Source organism: Coenobita brevimanus, chromosome 104 (genome assembly GCF_032717465.1).
Source record: "Coenobita brevimanus isolate Jiangsu-jjx chromosome 104, ASM3271746v2, whole genome shotgun sequence".
NCBI lineage: Eukaryota > Metazoa > Arthropoda > Malacostraca > Decapoda > Coenobitidae > Coenobita > Coenobita brevimanus.
In genome coordinates, this window is record NC_137057.1 from 22,977,530 (window position 1) to 22,984,191 (window position 6,662).

The following is a 6,662-nucleotide window of genomic DNA, read 5'->3' on the forward strand; positions in this document are numbered from 1 at the left end:
CCTCCAGCTCAAAAAGATTCTAAGCTGAATACAGGCATATGGTGATATAAAGAAAACAATAATGTTTAATTTGAGTTGAGGGGTTAATCCATGTGTCACTGAATAGACCATCACACAAAAATGAATAACATAAAACTATGGCTGTGTCTCGCTATCAGCGTGCCGTTAAATCATATGGATGAGTTATGCCCACATTTTGAAAGTTTCTCCCTGATTAACAACTCTTATAAATGAGGGCATAATTTTTCCAATAAAATCTATTATTTTAATGAACCTTACTTACACAGTGAGCCGCTCAGGAGAACTTTTGTATCTTTGTCGAACCACAGTCATTATTACTTATTTCATTAGAGATGTATGGTTTAACGGCAAATATAAATCTTGCATGCTAATTGCTTGTTTTAATGTATTTTGCTTCTTTTTTTTGTAATTAAATTAACAATACAGGGAAAAATGACCATTGTTATCTCTAAAACCCGTCACTCATTATTCCCAGTCTACATATTAGTTGTACAGAGAATAGTTGTGATGTTCTGGATTACATCAATGACCCAAGAAGGACCGTTTATTGTACCATCACACACTTTCCATCGACAACATCTTCTTCCTAAATTGCTCTGGCAGCTGTGTGAGACCAGTCCTTCAGCAAGCTCACCCAATTTATGTTAGGCAAACTCTTTTGTCCTATCCACTATGCCTGGGCTTGCGAGATCAGGTATTATGTTTTACTCGACATATGGAACCTACACATCGTGGCGCAGTGCTCGCTGGGTGATGAAGCTGTGGCGTCATCCTTGGACTCAAACCTCCTCATATTTCCCTGCACCTCGCCGTGGGGGAACAGCCAGGTCCGACCCTGGTGAGGCGTTGTCTGCCACCACGGGGCGCTGGATCCCTACACGGTGTATATGTACTGGATCCATAAGGAGGGCCCTAAAAATGCAGTTGCCTACATCTCACCAATGGGTCTGTTCAGCCGGACAAACAGGGTTTAAATAACAATAACAGCAGTGGCAACGCGCCGTATGTGTATGTGGAGAGAGAGAGAGAGAGAGAGAGAGAGAGAGAGAGAGAGAGAGAGATTATAGTGAGTGGGAAGGACCAGGATGTAGTTGAATGATAACCACTATCTTTGATCATTAACTGATAATACTATTACCAATGCAGTGCACGTCTATCCCTCGTATTCTGCCTCTCAAGCACATATCCAATACTTGATGCATAAAACCATATTCACTAACTTATTTTTAGGGAAAATTTTATTTATTTTTGGTAGAAAATTAACTTGCTTCAGATACATCTCTTGAGGAGATTGGTAGATTCGATACGGTATAAAGAGAGACGGTGAGGGAGCACTGCTGAAATTAAAGTGTAGGGAAGAAGCAGGAATTGACGGGATTGCGGCAGCATGACTGAAAACTAGAGATTGTGTTCTGGAATGATCACTCTGATTTGTCAACTTATACTAGAATAACAGTGAGGTAGCAAAAGCTGGCTGAGTGCATGTCCCGTTCCGCTGTATACAGACAAGGGTTGCAAAAAGCATGCTCGATGATTTCCGTTGCTTTTGGAGGTGACTAATTAGGTGTTTGCTTTGAGCCACGTGTCCAAGAAATATTTAGTAAAGGGATTGAATTTGTATATTAGCTTACACAGTCTTCGCGAGGTGCTGTAAATGTCACCCTGTGATGGCGTCCATCTACAGCGTAGATGGACGCCATCATGGGGTGACACCCCATATACGGGGGAACCGATATAAGCGGGGGCACTGATACAAGCGGGGGCACTGATATAAGCGGGGGCATCGATATAAGCAGTGGCACCAATATAAGCGGGGGCACCAATATAAGCGGGGGCACCGATATAAGCGGGGGCACCAATATAAGCGGGGGCACCAATATAAGCGGGGGCACCAATATAAGCGGGGGCACCAATATAAGCGGGGGCACCAATATAAGCAGGGGCACCGATATAAGCAGGGGCACCGATATAAGCAGGGGCACCGATATAAGCAGGGGCACCGATATAAACAAGGGCATCGATATAAGTGGGCAGACCAGATGCCTGATTATACGAAAGTCACTCGATTCCCTCTCGGTCTCGGAAAGGAAGTTGATGAACTGCAGAACAGGACAACTTTAGCCTGCAGTCGGCCAGGTTCCTGCCCAGATCATATCAGGACAAAAACAACCACAACAAAAACAGCAACAAGAAACCAGGAGAAAGAACATGACAGAGCAGATAGGAGTCTTGGTAAATATTCACATTATTGCCGTTTCCTATGTTAGGTGTTTTTTTTTTTTTGTTCCATTTGATAGTTTGTTAGTTCATTTGAGTGCTATGAGGCCTCATTTGTTGTGCAAATGAATAATAACCATAATACTACTATGACAAGCTTAGTTACCTCGTAACCCTGCAGGACCTCTTGATTGCCACTTAACCTAACCTAACCTAACAAAAGTAACCTAATCTAACCTAACCTAACCAAACCTAACCTAGCCTAACCAAACCTAACCTAAACTAACCTAACCAATCCTAACCTAGCCTAACCTAACCTAACAAAAGTAACCTAACCTAACCTAACCTAACTAAAGTAACCTAACTTACTGATGGTCCTTTTTGGCTCATCCAACAAGCTAAGCAAAGCTATCTCAACCTAAGGTAACCTAACCCAAGTAGGGAGAGTCAAAATTGTCACGATCGTATTGCACAACAAATGAGGTTTCAAAACACTCAAATGAACTAAAAAAAAAATATCAAATGGAAGGAAAACCCACAAAAAAGAAATCAATGCCACCTCACGTACCTTAATTTTGACGTTTAACCCGCGCCGTCCCGAGGACGTACTTCCACGTCCTCACGTTTTGTCACAGCTAATCCCGAGGACGTACTTCAACGTCCTGCAATTGCAAGGTTCATAATTTCCACAATTTTCAATTTTCGCGAGTCATTTTTGGTACGTATACACGGGACACCTTCCTCAACAAGATGCCAGGCAGAGACAATGCCTTACCCAGCATGACCTCCTCCCCCCCCTGCATGCCCTTTTCTCAGCAATTCACCTGTTATCAGTGACCTGGCCAGTATAGCCATGTCATGCCACGGTACGAAATTCAGGGCCAGAGTGATTCCCCAATCAATGACAATGTGGAGGACAAACTTTACATAGCATTAGAGGAAGAAACAGTTAGAAATGATGATCAGGTAATGTGGCAAAAAAGGTCAGGTATTAGTGAGTGAACCAATCCTTATAATGCCTATATTACTGCTTGAAAACCAATATACTCTTGTACTACATATAAATTCGTAACAGTAAATAAATAAATACCGTTTATGAGTGGTGTGAAATAGTTATCCTCCCATAGAACTCGTTTTCTTTGGTGCCAGCCTGATAGAAAACCCAGTAAGGTAAGGAGGCTCTCCTACCTGTAATGAGTATTTTAAACCTCAGGTGAGCGATTTCTCTATGAATTTTCGATGTTTCTCACCAAAAGCGAAAGTTTTAGCAAAAAAAAAAAAGGTCGAAAATTGCCCGGGATTGGGGGGTACCAGTGGTCGAAAAGTGGCCGGGACGGGGCGGGTTAAGGGGTCGTCCTCGTCAGAATAATTGCTGTCGGCTTCTGCAGAATCTGGAAGCTGAGGTCTAGTTCTGACAGAGTGTGGAGGGTACAGTTCAGCAGCTTGGAGTAGGAAGCAGTGGAAGGTTTCCGCGTGGTTTTCTTTCAAGAACAGGTAGCGTCCACTGTACCGCTTCAGATACCTCCCACGAATGCCAGGGCGCTTAACATACTCCTTCCCGTCCCTCCACAGCCTTTCAACGGTTTGTGTATGTACGGTAGGGTCGTCAGAGTCCAAGAAGTTAATGCAGTGATTAACTTTCCAGTGGTCGTACCCTTCTTGGTCCAAGGTATTATACGCCGACCAACATTCACTATAAACAGTTGTGTCCTTTTTACATATTTATGGAGTATGAGGATGAGCGTGTTCTTGTTCCTTGCGAGAGGATTATTGTGCTCGTCGACGAGCGGAACAATGAAACGGTTTTTCCCGGCACGCTGAATCCCCGCAATTAACCAAATTTGAGCCAGGACACGGCCGACGTTGTGTTGAGGGTCGAGAGGTATTGCTGGTATTTCTGGCGTACAGTCGATATCAAAAGTGCTGTCCTCATCACCAACTTCTCTCGTTAGATTTGGAGAATAAGTGTGGGTTGCTAATAAGAAGCAGGCGACACTGATATTTTTTTGTGTGTCACAAATCAGTCATCTGTGTCGTCTGCTGTGTCTTAAAGAGAATAATTTTCAAAGTTCATGGGGAAAAAAAGGCAAGACAGGCGACAGGACTTTTGATGCTAACTGTACGTCAGAGGTGTATTTGGAGTATGCCTGAGGTGTGTCTAAGGTGTGTGTGGTGGTGTGCATTTGGGGTGTGTTTATGGAGTGGCTGAAGGGAGGTATCCAAAAACAGGGGACACCTTTTTGGACATGCTGGAGTGCTGTGTACAGATGGGGTGGGTGCGGCTATCAAAGTGTTTTTGTTAATCTAGAGAAGTAAGATACACGTATAACACCAATTTTCCGTTAGTGGTTGGTCCGGCACCTCTTTTAATCCATACAATATTACAAGAGTGCACTTGAAATTCCCACGCCCGCCAGACTACAGTAGTGTACCAGGCTGCCACAGATTGTGTTGGACGTTTCGCATGATCACCTGGATTGTTTACACTGCATGTCTTGGTGCTGATCACTGTATTTTGTCTGACTCTTATCATTTGTTACTTAAATTTAACCCTAGCTATGGCTTCTAATAACGATGCAAATGTGAATGGTTGTGTCAACCGTAAATATCAGTTTGTTCCAATACAGTCATCTTACTTGACAGAGGTAATTGGTCCCCCAAACTACTGCAATTATGAAACCCCTCAATACCCAAATACACCAATAAATGGGAATTATTGTTAATTGGTTCATGATCCACAAGTCTGCATTAATTTTTGGGCGTAATATCCGAAAAATAACCCCTCAAAAGACTGGAGGGATTGGACCAGCAATGTTTACACCGATTCTGCTACTCTCGATCGTGAACCAGACGACACTTTTCACTCACATATCTTCTAAATAACATTGTGAACCAGCATTATCAATGTATTTTTTCTGTGAATAGGAAATTTTTATAATTAACCATACCTAACCAATTTCCGTTTTTGTGAATATGACACATGGTGACAAATTTCTTGTTCTTTTAGTTAAGTTTACTCTTAAAATCTGCATCACATCAGTTTATTCTTATTTACCATCATAGTCAAATCAACACGATTTTTTCATTCCTGGTATCTACTGAGGCACTTCACAAGTGAGTGTGGAGAGCATAAAGCGTTATTACATTTCCGTGTTGTTTGTGTGTGAAAACCAGTCGCCCTCATGGTAACCGATACGTAGCTACCCTGCCATCTACCGCACTGGCCGCCCATATCTTAACGTATACAGTGTTTTGACTCACCTGTCTGGTGACAGTGGTGTAGTAATAGCTATGTGGGGGGATTTAATGCAAGACTTTTTCCATAGTGCTAATAAAATATTAAAGCAGGATAAGGCTGAATTATTGAAAAAACTGGACGGTGGTGTTCCCCGTGTGGAAGTTGTGTGACATACGGTGTAGTTTCGTCAAGTGCGTATGATGTAAAACAGCAAAGGGGAAAAATTACTGAAATTCAATGCAGTGATTCAAGAAAGCATATGAGTATTAGAAAAAATATGAAAGGTCTTAAGATTACTGAACAAGATCCAGTGATGAAGGAATGGTTTCGAGCGTCGGATGTACTGGACTTGTCAGGTAGCTTGATAACGAACCAGCATCTGTTGTTCCATAAAGAACTTAAATTTGAACATGAGTGTGATTAGGCTACACTGAAGGATGGTGGGTCAGAGGTGTATTGCTGAATTATTATCTATCTATCTATCTATAGCCCGACGCCCTAATCCCGCAAAGGGTGGCCGCAGACAAAACGCCTCCAAGTCACTCTGTCACCCACCATTTGACTCCCCTCCCCCCAACTCACCCCCCCCCTCATATACCTCTCAACTCCATCCCTCCACCTCATCCTCGGTCTACCCCTCCCTCTCCCCCCCTCCACCTCACCTACATACACCCTCTTAGTCAGTCTTTCATTCTCCATCCTCTCCACATGTCCAAACCACCTCAGTGTATTTCTCCTAATCTTTTCAACCACATCCACATCTACCCCACAACGTTCCTTCACTTCTTCATTCGTCAACCTGTCCCTCCATGTCACTCCACATGCTCCTCTCAAGTAACTCATTTCCACTGCTCTCACTCTTGACTTGTTCCCCTCTTGCAAGGTCCACGCCTCGCTTCCATACGTCAGGGTAGGGATCACAATACCATCATGCAGTGACTTCTTAACTTCCATACTCACCTCCCTATTTCGCATCACTGCTTTCAGTGTGCCAACAACCTTCCTTCCCTGCTGTACCCTTTCACGTACTTCATCCCCCAAAGTTCCATCCTTACTCATCACACTACCCAAGTACTTGAATGCACTCACATTCTCCATATCCTCACCATCCAACCTCACTGCACACTCTGTGACTTCATTCCTCTCAAACACCATAACTTTACTTTTGTTTACATTAACTTTCAGC